This window comes from Zeugodacus cucurbitae, chromosome 2, assembly GCF_028554725.1.
Source record: "Zeugodacus cucurbitae isolate PBARC_wt_2022May chromosome 2, idZeuCucr1.2, whole genome shotgun sequence".
In the NCBI taxonomy this organism is placed as follows: Eukaryota; Metazoa; Arthropoda; class Insecta; order Diptera; family Tephritidae; genus Zeugodacus; species Zeugodacus cucurbitae.
Window position 1 is genome coordinate 4,559,040 of NC_071667.1, and position 17,237 is coordinate 4,576,276.

At 34.7% G+C, this 17,237-nt stretch overlaps 1 protein-coding gene across 8 annotated transcripts in view; it reads left to right on the forward strand.

The window, feature by feature from the left end:
- Window positions 1-17,237, forward strand: part of LOC105221517 (extracellular sulfatase SULF-1 homolog) — a 92,818-nt gene that overhangs the window by 9,525 nt on the left and 66,056 nt on the right. The window lies entirely within an intron of this gene.

Sequence of the window (17,237 nt, forward strand, 5' to 3'; positions counted from 1 at the left end):
GAGGCAAGCGAAACGATGTTTTACTTTTGCTGTAGGTCTTTGTGTTTTGTATTGTTGTCGTGTGTCGCTGACTGGTTGGTGTGTGTGTGTGGTATCTCTTTTTTTTCATTTCGCAACTCTGTGGTGGCTTGCCTTTTGCCGTGTTGGTGTCTGGCAGACGTGTTGTTGTGTTTGTTTGTCGTGCTGCTTTGGCTTATGCGTATAATGTTACAATGTGTCAATCGGCTTGTGGTGGTTGTTGTTGTTGGCTTAGTAACTATTGCATTTACAAGCCAATTTATGTACATCTACACACCACACAGTAGGCAGCTGGTTTGGGACACTGCTGCCTTTGTCTTGACTTGCGTGCCTTTCGACTCTTCACCTGTCTGCCTGCCACTTGACAACATGTGCGTTTGCGTAGCAGCAGCCTAGTGGCAACCTTGTACCAGTACACCGATTACTCCTACTGATACATGTAACAGCTGTGGCGTAGTGAGACCTTCGTGCTCAGTGTGCCATTTTGCTGTTTGACTTACTGCGACACAAGAGTCACAAGGACTCGCCGAAGTGACTGGTGACGCCTTGCATACGTAACAGTGTCATCACTGTGGAAGCATATATGTACATACATATACAAAATACAAGAAATAACTGTTACACATGTAACATAAGCCGCAATTAACACACGCTGCGGAAAAATTATTATATTACATAAATGATACATTTCAAAAGGCTCAGAGACCTCCATGTTCGGTATGGGTTTGTTCACCACCCTTATATGAGTAAGTCATAAGCTAATTTTTATAGCATTTGATATTATGTTTAGTATAAAAGCTTTTTAGAAATTAATTCAAAAATTATTGAAAAAAAAGAAAAAGAAACAAGAAAAAACGTTAACTTCGGCTGTACCGAAGCTAATATACCCTTCACAGGTACATTTCTTTTAGTAACTATGTGTTTAAACAAATCTAAAGACGTAAGAAAAAGTAAGTAAAAATAAGAAAACATTTTACTAATACTTTTTAGCCAGGTTGTTTGCTAGAAACATTAAGGTTATATAGTTAACCGATCTGGACAATTTCTTCGGAGATTAAATCATTTCTATGAAAAATAACTCACACCAAATTTCGTGAAGATATGTAGTAAAATGCGGAAGTTTTCCATACAAGCCATTGATTCCGATCGTTCGGTTTGTATGGCAGCTATATGCTATAGTGAACCGATCTGAACAATTTTTTCGGAGATTAAATTATTTCTATGAACAATAACACACACCAACTTTCGTGAAGATATCTAGTAAAATGCGGAAGTTTTTTCTTGATTTCGATCGTTAAGTTTGTATGGCAGCTAGATGATATAGTGGTCCGCTATCTGTTCCGGCAAATGAGCAGCTTCTTGAAGAGAAAATAACATCTGCAAAATTTCAAAACGATATCTTAAAAACTGAAGGACTAATTCGTATATATACAGACGGACAGACAGACGGACATGGCTAAATCGACTCAGCTCAACATACTGATCATTTATATATATACTTTATAGGGTCTCCGACGCTTCCTTCTGGGTGTTACAAACATCGTGACAAACTTAACATACTCTGTCTGTTCAGGGTATAAAAAAAGAGAAGAAGCTCTAAAGTCTTGTAAGAAAGTGTGAAATAGCGACTAATTGGTAAATGCGTCCATTAGTATGAACGTTTTTGGCGTCCACATTTAAATGCTTGATTCTGCAATAAGGACACACAAGTGTCGGTAACAACTGACAAGTGGCATAATTTTGCAAGAAGATCATAATAATAATAACAATTGTATTGTGTTGAGCTCAGTTGAAATGGTGCAATTGTGCCATATCCATTTAGTTAATAGAAATATGCTTCTTATTGTTTCAAATATTGAAATCAAAGGCATGCTTTTGTTAGGGGTTTTATTATGGGAAAATATGGAATTATGAGTTGGTATTAAAGTGTTGACCAAATTCAGTGTGGGATTTGTTGTTTTTTTTAAGTCAATAATTTCTAGTTTCTAGCAAAATTCTTTTTTCGCTTTATTGTCGGTCATATTTCAGTTGTAAACAGCTCGTAGTTACCGGCATTACTAAATTCTACCTTCATAAACATAATTATTCAATTTAATTGCACTTAAGTATAGCCTGGTATGCGTGAAAGACCCACATGTCTTACAAATATGTCATACTAATAAATTATGTAATAGTGATAGCATTATCCATCCTACACATTCTATGTTTATATACTATGTATGTATGTATAAAAAAATGTTAATGGCACCGAAAAAACATATAACGGAATTCGGATTCGAAAAGGTGCACATGTCAGTTAGCTTGAATTTTCGGTTCAAATAATAACACATGTCGGTGCAATAAATAAATTGATAGAAGGGAGGTCAGCGCTGAATCCTGTGAGTTTGAGTTGTACGCGTGTGTGCATAAAAATTCTTGAATTAAATTTTTATTTTATAACTGAGCGGAAAATTTACTATTTTTAGTAAACAACAGTTGGAATGACATGAGGCCACGTGTATGTAAGGAAAATGCTACGTTAACCAATTTTATTATAATTGACCGTAAAATGAGTAGCTATTTTAATGAACTGTATAAAATTTAAATAGTATTTCCTTTTGTAGATTTTGTAAGTTGAATGACATTGCATAGTGAGGACCGACCACTATTTGACGAAAAAAATCAAGGCTTCCATAATTTCACATAACTTAACAACTGTCTTGTGGTTGTTGTTGTTGTTGCGGAAAATAATTTTATGAAAGCTGACGAGATGCACTCTTAAGGCGGTTATGAATTTAGGTTTTTGTTTTTCTCTTATAGATCTGACTGCCGTGGAAACGGATACTTAAGGGGCTATACAAGTGTGACATTTTCAAAAACTGGATTTGTTTTATTTTTTGCTTATTCGATAGTTAATACTTTAAAAATATCCTGTGAAAGCGGGAAAGTCGTATCTTGAATAGTTTTTGGATGGCAGTGTTCTAAAGAGTGACCGCTCGCAGGCATAAGCCGCCATTGTCCAAACTTTAAACGCGTTTTTTCGGAACGGCATTTCTCAAAACTGCTGACATCATAACTCAACGAGAAATTAACCGATCGGCTTCAAATTTAAACTGAGTCTTCTTGAGTATATTTACTATACAATGACCTACGATTTTTTTGATTGGTTGAAAATTGTCAATTTGTCTTTAATACAACTACCATTTTTTTACCTAAAAAACGAAATTTCTTTTCAAAACTATGCCTTTTTTCTAATTTTTGATATTTTTTTTAAATCTTAGGTCATTGTATAGGAAATATCTTCAACTTTAATACCCTCTTTGATTTTTTTTGTTTCAGCTACTCATTCGGCCGGAATCATGTCAGTAGTTGGGGAACTTTTTTTTTTTGGTACCTCCCAAGACAGCACATAACTCCGTTATTTTTCATTTATTTTGCAAAAATCTTAAAATATAGCTGAAAATGTACCTTATAAAAATTCACGAAAAACGACTAATTTTTCATGGGTTACACTGGTATAGTCCCTTAAGACTTGAGGTTATCACAGCCATTTACCTCAAAACTATGTAGTAAAACAACTGTATTTAACAGATTAGGTGCTTCAACGAAATGAGTGCTTCTTGGATGAAATGATAAATTGAAGTGCTTATACAAGTACATTAATCAATATATATCAAACAAGTCTGGCAGCTGCTAATTGAAATTTTTAATTACTAAAAACTACTAAAATATTAACAGATGCCAATTTCTCAACAAGCACCGCCACTAAATAAAAATAGATACATTAAGACTTCCTTCCGATTTTGAGTTGGCTGCACATTGCGATAGTGAAAGCTAAAATTGCATATAATTACATTTAAATACAGCTTTACAAGCTGTAATCGAAACTAAATCGCTATTAAGCTTTCACTAAAACCCTTAAATGCTTACTGGTCTTCACTATTAACGGGTATCTGCATAAATACTCCACAAAGCTGGATTACCAATAACACACACACGCACATGGACTTTTGCTTTGGTTATACACATGTATGTGTCTAACCCTGTGTTTTTACCTGACATATGTGTTATAGCCATTTCTTTATTATACTCGTAGCGTTGAGCGACAGATATCAAACAGCGTACGTAGCCCGCTTGCATTTGTAATTCATTCCTTAATACTCGATGCTACTACTCGCTTGCTCCCATTATTCTCTGTTTGTTGTCAGTGCTTTATTTTATTTGTTGCTATTGAGTGTGTTATTTGCTCGTTTGTTTGTTTGTTACTGTCATTGTCAATTGCGTGTCGCTGTGCCGCTGTCAGAATGGCAATTTATTGAGGCATACCTTCGCTTACAAGCATACATACATACACACACACACAGTGCTAGACTTGTGCTATTTATGTACATACAATTTGGCATTCCGTTGTAAGGTTGCAATGTGATTGACATTGATGGAGTGATACTAGACTAGAGATTGGAGTGTGTAGTACAACCTTTGCTGTTGCTCCAAAAGGGCTGTCTCATAACAAAGTTACTTTTGTAATAAATTTGGTTTGCTATTATTTTATTTATATTATTAGTTTATTTTATGTGGTAGTTTTGTGCGTTCCGGCAACTAAAAATAGCTGTTCAGTTTTGTCATTTGTTACATAAGCGTGTATATGTATAGGTGCTAATAAAATCGATTTTAGTTTTGGCAGCGGCTTTCTGCCGGCAAATATACCTATGTATATATGTCCTACATGTCATAGTAATATCCTACGAAGTTATAGTAATATCGCGGGTGTAGATTAGATATGACCTTGAGATGATGAAAAATTGATTGTCACATTTGAAAAGTAATGACTTCGAAAAGTTGAATGTTTTAGTTCTTGTAATCATTGCATACAGACGTCAAGAGCCAAACAATAGCAAACTGCAACAAACAAAATTACAGAACACATGTTTTAATGTATTTAAATAAAACTTTTTGCGAAGTAAATAACTAAAACTGTGGGTAAATCTATATTTCACAGCTTTTTGAAAAATTGGTGTTTTAATGAAAATTTCTATAACTCGAATCTCTCTAACTCGAAGTTTTTTTGCGCATTATGGTGATTCGAGTTAGAGAAGTTCCACTGTATGCATTTTGAGATGTTCTTGCATGCATTAATTGATTTTTTTCTTTTTCGAATATATGGACTCCTTTAAAATTCTGTCTCGATAGTAAAATTTTAAATGTTATATTACTCCCTGGTATAAAAGTTCGATTTATGAAAGGAAATTTGACTTCTATTGCCAATTTAAGGCGGTAGTCTGCTTTAGAAGCCGAAAAAAAGCGTTTTTTAGCAATTTTTTTGAAAGGGAAGGAAATGATTGCGGTAAATGGAATTTTAAGACGTTAGTGTACTATATTTAAGGCTTAAAAAACAATATTTATTATTAAAAGATATTGAAATTTTTTCAAAGTTGTAAGTATTTTTCTGAAGCGCCTGGAGTCTCCACTTGTAAATCGGTGCCGGTGATGGAGGTCGTGCGATGCATCTGAAACAGTCAAACCAATTTTTTTTTTTTAATTTTTAGAATTTAGAAAAAAGAAACTTATTTCTTTATGAACTAAAAAAATACCGAAGAAGTTATAAAAGAAGAATTTATAAAATTCCTAATTTATTCGAAGTTTACTTTAAGTTGCAAAACAAGTAGTTTAAATAATACTTTTGTCCAACTTTTTTAGTTCAAATAGAAGATAATTAAATACAGAAGCTGGATCACGTTGGTTTTTTTCGATCGAACATACATATATTCATTTTGCTATCGCCGGAACCGTTTTCTAACACTTGTGAAATTGAAAACTCGAGAAAACGCGCTTTAAAGTCTGCCTGAGCATTCGCACCTGCTCGACGCTTGGCCATTAAAACAGCTCTAGCTTTGAAAATATGTCGAATTGGCCTTTGGAATTTTAAAGACATATTCTTGGATAGTTTTGGAAGAGATTTAAAACAAAAAAATCGATTTTTTGAAGCCTGTAAAGCAGACTACTGCCTAAAGAGTTCGAGTTATGGAGAACTTCGAGTTATGGAAGGAAATTTGATTTCTAAACGCAATTGCCAATTCAAAAGTTCGAGTTATGGAGATCTTCTTCTTATAGAAGTTCGAGTTATGGAAGTTCCACTGTATTTACAAAGACAGATTTATATGCCGATTAAGGTATCCTAAATATTGTTTAATCAGAACCTAGTTAGAAAAAACTGGAAGCTAAAAACTGAAATTTATAAAACGGCATTTACTGAGAGAAATATTTCCATGGGAGAAAAAATAATCGGAAGTTTGTTGTTGTACGTAAAGTGGCGATTGGAATTGGAACAACTGTTTTTTTGTTGGCGGAACCAGAATCGAATGTACATAGATACTACAAAATAATAGCGCGCCTTTCTAATCAAAGTAATCTTAATAAATTGAAAAATATTATTAACTACAAATAATATATGTGGTATATATTAAATATGTTTGATAAGCATTGACTCATTACTCTACATGACACAAAAACTATACTCTTGATAATTATGTAAATAATATTTGCCTCGATATATGCATTTATGTAGACATAAATTGCTTCTAAATCCCACAAGTTTCTAAAACTGAATTTTCAAAATATCGTAAATTGTGTGCATATGTACGTATATGTACACAGGCGCGTGGCAACATAAATAATGCAACAATTTTGCATACACAACCACTATTTCATATTTTTAATTATTTTTTTCTCTTACTACATGGAAAAATAAGCAATTAGTAGTGGTCATATAAACTGACAATGACAATATTTCGGACGCTTATATGTTATTTTGCCTAGTGTTGCTTTAAGATAAATGAGAAAATTATTCAAAATTCCTAAAATGAAGTGTGAGCGTTCTCTTGGCATTGGCCAGGACAGTTTGTATTGCACAAACAAAATAAAAGAATAAAATAAAAATTATTTTATTTTGAAATTAAAATATAAAAATATATATTTCCCATAGTTTCTAGATGGAACATAGGGCGTCAATTAAAATAACCAGAGAGTTCATATGTGTCAAAATATAATACTTATTTGGCTATTACAAATTCTTCACAAAAAATGTCACTCATACGCCCCGACGAACAATCGATGTTCTGCCATATAAATATGCCGTGAGTGTTTTATTTGCGCTATCATAATTATTTGCTGAAAATTTTCCAAAGCAATGAGTTGTTTTAAGAATTTATCAAAATAAAAATCTCAGTTACTGATATCCTAATCCATAAATTACTGTCATTAATAATATGATTATTGGAATACTTAACAAAGATATTCCAAATATGATTCACCAGTTATTTTTGGGCACATTAATATTCGATAAATTGTGAATAATGAATTATCAGATGACAAGCCAGTTTTATTCGCCCTCAAATGTGAAACATGCGCTAATATTTCGCTTCTCTGTTATTTGATTCCAATTAAAAATTCAACCATCAATATGCGGCTAATTAAGTTAATAAATCCTATATAAACTAATTTAAAATTAATAAACAAAAAAATGAAACATACATACATATATTAGTGAGTAAATTTCTATGCAAATCACATGCTACACACAAAGAGTTATTTATAACAACATTCAAAGGTAGCAGTGCTGATGGTCACAGCTAATTACAAGTTGAGATTAAACGCCTTGTTTTAACTCTCAATATCGAATAATCAATACAAACATATAAACTATACATAAATTAATTAAGAATATGCTAATTGTTGAGAGTGAAGTCAAAAAACTAATACTGTTAGCAGCAAGCCGCAGCTGTTCTCGCTGCTGTTTATGTCACAGAAGGTGTCACATTTTACTACGCCATTTGTGATGCTTCGATTAATGCTAGAGATAGCAGTTAGAAAAAAAAAACAATTATATTTTTATAAGATGCTATCACCATTCAAATGCACATACCAGACCATCCATATCTCTGTATCACAATTGCTATCACAAAGCAAAAATTCAAAGACGATCCCGCCGCTTCTGTTTTGATTTTATGCGCAATTAAATTATGTTGTAAAACCGGTAATGGTAGCATTTTAAAATTATAAAACTATCGCTTGCAAATTGATTTTGGCGCTTAGCTGGCGCCTATCGTAAAATACTAATTGCTTCAGCTGTAAAAAAGAGCAAAATTCATTTGTGCCATTATTATAAAACCAGTAAAAATCTCGATACCGGGTGAATCTTGTGCTTGAATGTAGACAGTTATATAACTAAATAAAAATGGCTCAATTAAAAAGTGATAAATTCTAGTTATAAAAAAAACTGAAAGGCAATTAAATACGTTCAAATGGTATTCATATAATTGAAAATTATATTAAATAAAAATGACCACAAAAACATTTAAAAGCATTCCAGACAGTTATTTGCTAAATTCAACCATATATTAGCAGAATGGTGGAACATTAATTTTGCTCTCACATATTTATTTTAACAGATACGAGATGTGTTCAAAAAATAACGGCAATTTTAAAATGTCCAATAGTCAAAAAACAATAAAAACAAGTAAGGAAGGGTAAGGTTCGGGTGTAACCGAACATTTTATACTCTCGCAATTTATTTATTTAACTTTATTAATATTATATAATACACAATTTGACCCACATATTCGTCATATATATTGTATAAAGTCCATTGAAAGTTGGAAACCCTAATATTAGGTTAGAAGCACCGAGGTCCTCATGTTCGATATATGGGGCCTTGAAAACCTATGGTCCGATTTCGGCGATTTTTAGAATGGGGCTGCCACACTATAAACATAGTATTTGTGCAAAGTTCTGCATCGATATCTTCACTAGTGCTTACTTTATATATTGTCAGATCGTCATCAAAGTTTTGGTATATAGGAAGTAGGCGTGGTTGTGAAGCGATTTGGCCTATTTTCACAACATTTCATTGGGATGTAAGGAAACTATTACAAACCAAGTTTCATTGATATCGGTCGAATTACTGAGATATGGTTTTTGACCCCTAAGTGGACGACGCCATGCCCATTTTCCATTTTGTAAAAAAATCTGAGTGCAGCTTCCATCTGCCATTTCTTACGTGAAATTTAGTGTTTCTGACGTTTTTCGTTAGTGATCTAACTGACTTTTAGTAATTTGCAACCTAACCTTTGTATGGGAGGTGGACGTGGTTATTATCCGATTTCTTTCATTTTTGGACTGTATTAAGAAGTGGCTAAAAAAACGACTGCAGAAAGTTTGGTTTATATAGCTCTATGTACAAAAAACCTATTTGGGGGCGGGCCACGCCCACCTCCCCAAAAAAATTACATCCAAATATGCCCCTTCATGCGATCCTTCATACCAAATTTTATTTCCATAGCTTTTTTTATGGCTTAGTTATGGCGCTGTATGTGTTTTCGGTTTTCGCCATTTTGTGGACGTAACAGTGGTCCGATTTTTTGGTGCCAAGAAATAAGGGTGCCAAGTTTCATTAAGATATCTCAATTTTTACTCAAGTTACAGCTTGCACAGACGGACTGACGGACAGACAGACATTCGGATTTGAACTCCACTCTTCACCCTGATCACTTTGGTATATATAACCCTATATCTAACTCGTATAGTTTTGGGTGTTACAAACAACCGTTATGTGAACAAAACTATAATACTCTCTAGAAACTTTGTTGCGAGAGTATACAAACGAATCAAAAACTATTAAAAAAAGTAAAAATTCTCTTTATTTTTTGAACACACCTCGTATTTCCAATCTTTGCATCAACTCCTTTAAAACAATTAATCATGAAAACATTTTGATTTTGCGCATATGCGATTTTTTAACACACCCATCCATATCAGCCACACCCATATTTGTTTCATAATTTCATAATTTGAATGAAGTCTCGCATATCTGTTTGCGCAAATCCGAAAGTAAAAGTTTTAATTAATCTGTCAACCTTGAAATGGCTGAAGTGATAATGAGTAAGTGCATTCGTGTGTTTCACAAATGAAACACACCTGAAGTGAAAACCGAGAACTCTGCATACCAACTTTTTATACCGCGAAGTGAAATGCAGCTACAAAGTGCCGCGCTTGAGTTGACATACGCAAGTCTTAATTAATGGGATTTAAAATTGTGTAGTGCAGCAATTAAATGGTATTAAAATAGCGGAAAAATAATTAGTGTCAAAGAATAATTTATTATTAATTTATATTATATAAATGAAATGGAAATTGAGTACGATGGATAAAATAATGGTTATAAGTCCACATTACAATACATATTAATCAATCGTGCGTACCGAAAAATCATTTGCCTTGTTTGGGGACCTAAATTTACCGAATCGCTGCAGTTCTCAATAACTCTATAGGAAGTTCAAAGATCCAAAGTGACATTGTTTAGTGTGAAAAATTCTGTAGATGATGAGAGTTAATGGGATCCAAGAAAGCTTGTCTCTTCTCTTGTCTCCTGTAATTACCGAGTTTCAAATTCAATCAGAATAATAACGAAACAACCGCTACACGGAAGTTACAATAAATCACATTTATTCCGTTGCTTCGGATTATTTCCTCGAAAATATAAATATCACAAAGTTACGTTTCAAATTACTTTGTTGGAGTGTAATCCTAACGTTATCCGAAGGATGCGCACATGAATTACCACGTCACACGAATAATAGTAATCGCAATTTTGAATGGCTCACCACTGGACAACGGCTAACAGGCAATTTACAAGAGAATTGCATTTCCATTTCCATTGTCGCACTCAATTTGATAACAAAGCAGTTAAAGCGCAAGCGCCGTGTCTATCATGAGGCATAATACCGATTTGCGGGCGAAAAGCGTAAACAACCAACAACGATAAAAATGAAAAGCAGACAAAAACAGCAACAACAGCATGTAGTCAGACAGACAGACAGACCATGGCACAGCGGATCGGATCATTTTGGCTTTGTGCGGCTAATTATGAAATAAACATCTTGTGAAAGCTGTCATCCATGTGCAGCTGCATCAAGTGACTGCCAAGCCACACCGCGGTCAAGCAGGCTGCAATACAATAAAAGTGCATTATATGTGGCCACTCTACCCAACGAACAAGGCAGCCAGAAAACTGGTCAATCGGTTAAGTGAGAGGGGTCGGGGGCGGCCAATGTGTGGATGTCTTTGCAGCGGAGACGCTTTTGACTGCATTCAAAAAAGTATTCGTGACTCAACTGCGCCACACAATGAAGGCTATGCGGCTGCAGCTGAATACGCGACGCTATGTGTGGCGGGCTGCATGAATGGCGTGTGCTGGTGGTGGGATATGGGTGGTGGCAGAAAAGCAGAAAATCCTGTCTGACAACATTTGGACAACGGCGAACGGAAGAAAATAAATAATGAAATTATGCTGCCTTTCTGCTATGGCATTACAAAAAAAACTCCAAAAAATAGAATAAAGTTTGGGTAACCAAAACGCATGCGAGCACAAAACTGGCAGTAAGGTAATCGCCACATAGTCGAGCGCACAAATTTGTATTGAGCTGGTGGAACAGCCACCACCACCATCACCACCACCAACAAATGCGCCACAAGCCAGCAGCATTTGAAGCGCTCGTGTGTTTAGTGTCTGCTTTTTGCTGCGCTTCGTCTCAAAACGTCGTTTCACTTTGCCACAACTCTTGGCTCAACCGCCACGCAGCGCGATAATATAATAATCCACATCCTTCGTTGCTAACATTATCAATTTCACGCGCACGAGAGAGGATGGGTGGTCGGGGAACACGCATAAAAATGCATCGAAAGTTTATATTGATTGCAATATTTTGCACTTGCGCTGCGCATATATAATGGATGAAAGAGAAACCGTTTGGAGAAGAAGTTGCACGCAGCAACAAAAAGTGAATATAAAAAGAAAATTAGTTTAAAATAAACGAATAGTCTGAGCCATTTTCTGCGCGCGACAATTTCGTAAAACATTACCATTGGAAAGTTTATGGGTAGATGCGAGTAAAACGAGTCCTCGCAAGGCAGAATGATGTGTACGCAAACTCAAGCGCTTTATCTCTAGAATATAAATTATTATTTTTTAAGTTTTAAGTAAATAGTATAATTTCCATTGGTACCCTTTTTAGACATCATTCTTGTATATTAAAGATACCGACATCCCAACCTCAACTCTCAAATTAAGGGGTTATATACAGTTAGAATTTTCAAAAAATCGATTTTTTTTATTTCATTTTCTTCATGTACATATATTTAAGAATACACACAGAAAATTTTATATCGTTCCGGTGAATATTTACAAGCAAATGAAAAATTTGAAAAGGCGTTTCAGAGTGCTTGGAAGTACAAGGTCCAAACTTTAAACGCGTTTTTCTCAAAATGGTGTTTTCAAAGTCGGTGACCAACATTACTCGAAAACGGCTAGACCGATTAGTCTCAAATTTTAACACGACCTTCTTAAATATATTTTTTAGTAATTAATCGTAGATTTTTTCTCTCCGATAAATATTTTTTTTTATAAACAATTTAAGGCCGAAATTTCGGTGAAAAATCGATTTTTTTGTTTGAGAAACCGCCATTTTGTCAAAAAATTTTATTTTTCTTATTCCTTCGATTAATTACTAGATTTAACATTATTTTAACGAAATCTGTTTGGTTTTTTAATTTCGGATGATCCAGTTCCGAGATATAGTGGTCACCGCAAAGCGTCTTTTTTGAGAGGAGCTCCTGGAGATCAGCTGTAGCTCTTTTTCAAATAAATATTTTTACTAGTACTAAGTCTTAAAATACAGTTAAAAGATACCATTTTTGGATCAATAAATTAAAAAGTTTTCTCAGAAAAAATTCTGGAAAATTCACTTTTTTTCGGCCGTCTAACTGTATATAACCCCTTAAGTTTATTTCGCGTTGGTAAATTCAACCAAATAATATTTTGACATCTCGTTGACGTTTTCCGATTGCATGCGGTTTTCATTGCAAATTACTCACGGTGTGAGCACGCCGGAAGCCATAAACCTTTTTCCACGACAACTGTGCCAAGCGCAGCGTCAAGCGAAATAAATCACCAACGGATTTGTAAATTTTGTAAATGAAAAAAAGGAATTGTTAAAATGTCACTTTATATGTGCATATTAAGGCTGCCAACTGCACTGATTTTTGTTAAACCGGACTTAATAATCTAACAGCACAGTTTTAAGAGAAATGTCCTCCAATTAATAGGGTATTATAAAGGGTAGTGGATTCCTTTTGGTTTTCTCTTTCATTTTCTTTCTGTTATCTTCCTGAAGACACTCATAAAATGTTAATGTAATACACAAAATGCAAGCCGAAGGCTGAGTACTTTATGTATGCCTATAAAAGAAGCGATAAAGATATAGTACACTCTCTAGCAAAATGAAAAAAAAAAAAAAAACAATTGAATTATTTATTCACAGCTGTTCGACTCATAACTCTCTGCGGATTCTTACAACTATGAACTCGTATATATTGCACGCTGTGTCTAAGCTTGCTAACAATGCTTTCATAACCCTCTTCCGGCGGCCTAACCGGAATTTAGTGAAAGTTGCAGCAAGTACAAACTACATCAACCCCTTTCCTGGTTATATTTTGCGTCAAATTTCCATTTTTTTATATGCGGAAAAACGCATAACACAGCAATTGTGGAAGGGGTTAGGTTTGCGGTTCAAGGCCAATTTGTGCGCGCTAAAGGTGTAGTCGCTTTATGGGGGAGAGATTGAGAAGCAAACACACACAAAAAAGAAAAGAAAAGCGACGATGCAGTTGTTGTGTTTGTAGATAGCATACAATATCGTTTTCGTTATTTGGGATTTTCACACGTTGTTTTTTCCTTCTTTTTTGTCGTTTGGGTTTTCGGCTTTGCTGCCTACTGATTGCCCAACCGTAGTACGTCCCAAAAGTGCGCCACAGGGCGCAGTATAGCACACTTTCTCTTAGTCGCATTGCCACCAACGCTTGGTTGCCATTTTTTGCTCACATTAATCCTTTTCCAACGAATGCCATGCTGCTCTAAATCACGGCTCACGGTCCTATAATCCTGTGAGTATGTCTTTTGCTATCATTCTTGAGGTATTAAAATAGTGCTTATAACACATTTACACAACGCTTCAGGGGTTTGTGAATGCTTACATTTAAGCCTGCTGGCAAGTAGAGAGAAATTGGAAAAAACGGATGATGAAAGTAACAAAATATTTATACTCTCGCAATCTGTCCGTCCGTCCGTGCAAGCTGTAACTTGAGATATCTTAATGAAACTTGGAACACATGTTCCTTGGGACCGTGAGAGGGTTGCTTTCGAAAATGAGCAAAATCGGTCCACTGCCACGCCCACAAAATGGTGAAAACCAAAAACACATAAACTGTCATAACTAAGCCATAAATAAAGATATAATAGTAAAATTTGGAATAAAGGATCGCACTAGGAAGGGTCATATTTGGATGTAATTTTTTTGGGGATGTGGGCGTGGCCCCGCCCCCAAATCGGTTATTTGTATATATCTCGCAAACCAATAGAGCTATATAAACCAAACTTCCTGCAGTCGATTCTTTTACGTACCCCACCACACACCATGAAAATAGTTAAAATCGGATAATAACCATTAACATTAGGTTGAAAATTACTAAAAGTGAGTTAACTCACTAACAAAAAACGTCAGAAACACTAAATTTCACATAAGAAATGGCAGATGGAAGCTGCATTCAGGTTTTCTTACAAAAAAGAGAATAGGCGTAGCGTCGCCCACTTATGGGTCAAAAACCATATCTCAGGAACTACTCGACCGCTTTCAGTGAAACTTGGTTTGTAATAGTTTCCTTACATCTCAATGATATGTTGTGAAAATAGGCCAAATCGCTTCACAACCACGCCTACTTCCTATATATCAGAACTTTGAAGACGATCTGATTCGTTTACTTTACAATATATGTATAAAGTAAGCACTAGTGAAAATATCGGTGCAGAACTTTGCACAAATACTACGTTTACATTGTGGCAGCCCCATTCTAAAAATCGCCAAAATCGGACCATAGGATTTCCAAGGCCCCATACGTCGAACATGAGGACCTCGGTGCTTCTAACCTAATATTAGGGTTTCCAACTTTCAATGGACTTTATACAATATATGACGAATATGTGGGTCAAATTGTGTATTATATAATATTAATAAAGTTAAATAAATAAATTGCGAGAGTATAAAATGTTCGGTTACACCCGAACTTAGCCCTTCCTTACTTGTTTTATCTTTGTTTTGCATAGACATAAATAGTCGAAAAAAGGTAGAGGAAAGATTAGCTGTGTAAGTTTCGATGTGGTTTTTGTTGAATTTACACACTCATTTTTTTATATTTTATAATTACTGTCTGAAATCAATTATATTTTAATATTTCCCTTACTCTATTAATAAGTGGAATTTTATACCTTGCACATAGAGTCGTATTGATGTGCTTAGCAAATCTTTGAATGCAACCTCAATTATTCGCATATCATTCCGGAGGAATTTGAATTTCACGCGCATGCAATATCTTACATACATATGTATGTATGTATGCTATTTGCATATCGCAATTGAATTCTCCAATTTAAGTATGAGTATACATATCGCTGAGTAATTGGAATTCTGCCAATGTGTTTTGCTTTTGTATGTCTATAAAAATAAAAAGTTATATAAATGTAAAGTTACATATAAACTATTTGTATGTATGTATATGTACATTGCATCTGTTTCCTTTGATTATTGCGAAATCAACTTATTTGAATCTCATGTAAATCTGTCAAAGGCAGATGACTACCTTTAGGTAAATGTAAAATATATAGATATATAGTATAAATAAATATCTTGTAGAGAAATCTGTTATAATAAACGCGCTGGTCACTGTTCATTAAAGTATTAATTAAAATTCCGTTAAATTGAAAATTGGTTTGAAAGCATCAATGAAAGTATGCATTAATAACGGCAATGACAAGGAATATTGAAGAAAACTATTTAACTTGAAAATGTAAACATTTTGTTGCTTAGTGCTACTATCAACTGGAAGTACCACAACGTCAGTAAATTGTTCTCAGTTTAGACCAGAGCTAGTATTTTATGGATTAGTTCATTTCCAATCTGGAAATTTTAGCTGTTATATGCACAAATGATAGTCTGGCGTATACAAATAGGCATCATTACCAGTGAAAGCATCACACATACCCTTTACAAACATGCCCACAATAAGTCGATGAAAGGCCTCTTGTTTCGTGCAGCATCTTCGTCTTTTGTGCGGCTTGAAATGAGTATTATAGCGGTGTTTGATTTTCCATTGTTGCGCAGTGCCAAAACCACAAATATGTGTGTACTTGCATTTACCTTGGTCCATGATGCGCGTTTGTACATTATATACAAATACATATAAGCATAGACAGATGCGTGAAACTAAATACTGATTTACCTGCTTGTAGTGTCGAATTCGAGGCAACACACGAACAAAAGATTCTATACTTTTGTTTCTTTTTTATGCAGTTTGTAATTCTTGTATTGTAAGCTGAACTGAATCCGCTACAGTATTTATTCAGGTTGCGGTACATTTTTTCTTAATTTTATTTAAGAATGAATGACAAGATTTTCCAAAATTGGTTTCGGACCTTTTGGGCGAGTAACAACAATGTACTATTCTAAATTTTCATTGATGACGATTCAACCAAAAGTGGTGGTTCATCAACTACTCTCAGCCTCCTTAAAATTCAAAAGAACTGAGTTTTTCGTTTATAAAAGCAAACAATGTTAATTTTAGTGAAATCGATTTCATTCTTGTGGCACCCTGAGACTGCCCGCATACTGTCAATTCAGGTTTCCTAGTCCTCGGTGACACTATCACACGAATGGTTTGTCTGAATGGACTGTTTGCACAGCATCTAGCTTAGGGATGGCAACTTTGTGCATTTATAAACATTTTCACCTGCTGCTGCCTTAAATTTGTATCTACCACTTCCTCATTTCAAGCAATCCAAGTTTCAATTATATTTTTAACGATCTCCATCCTACACTTCACATACACAAGGAAGTCCTTTGTGCGTCAAATCTGTGTGATTGCACACTTTTATTGCTTTTGTTCGTTCTATTTCACTTTGCACTTTTCCATCGGCCTTGGGTTCATAGAAATGGCATTGTGTGTCAGTGTGCCAAGAACAATATTTGTAGTTCATGTGCGAAAAGCAGATTGGAAAAGGATATTTCCTTCTAAATGTGTGCAGGTGTGTGTGTGTTCTTGTTTGTGTACATTGACCAATTTGCTAAATTGTGCGTTGG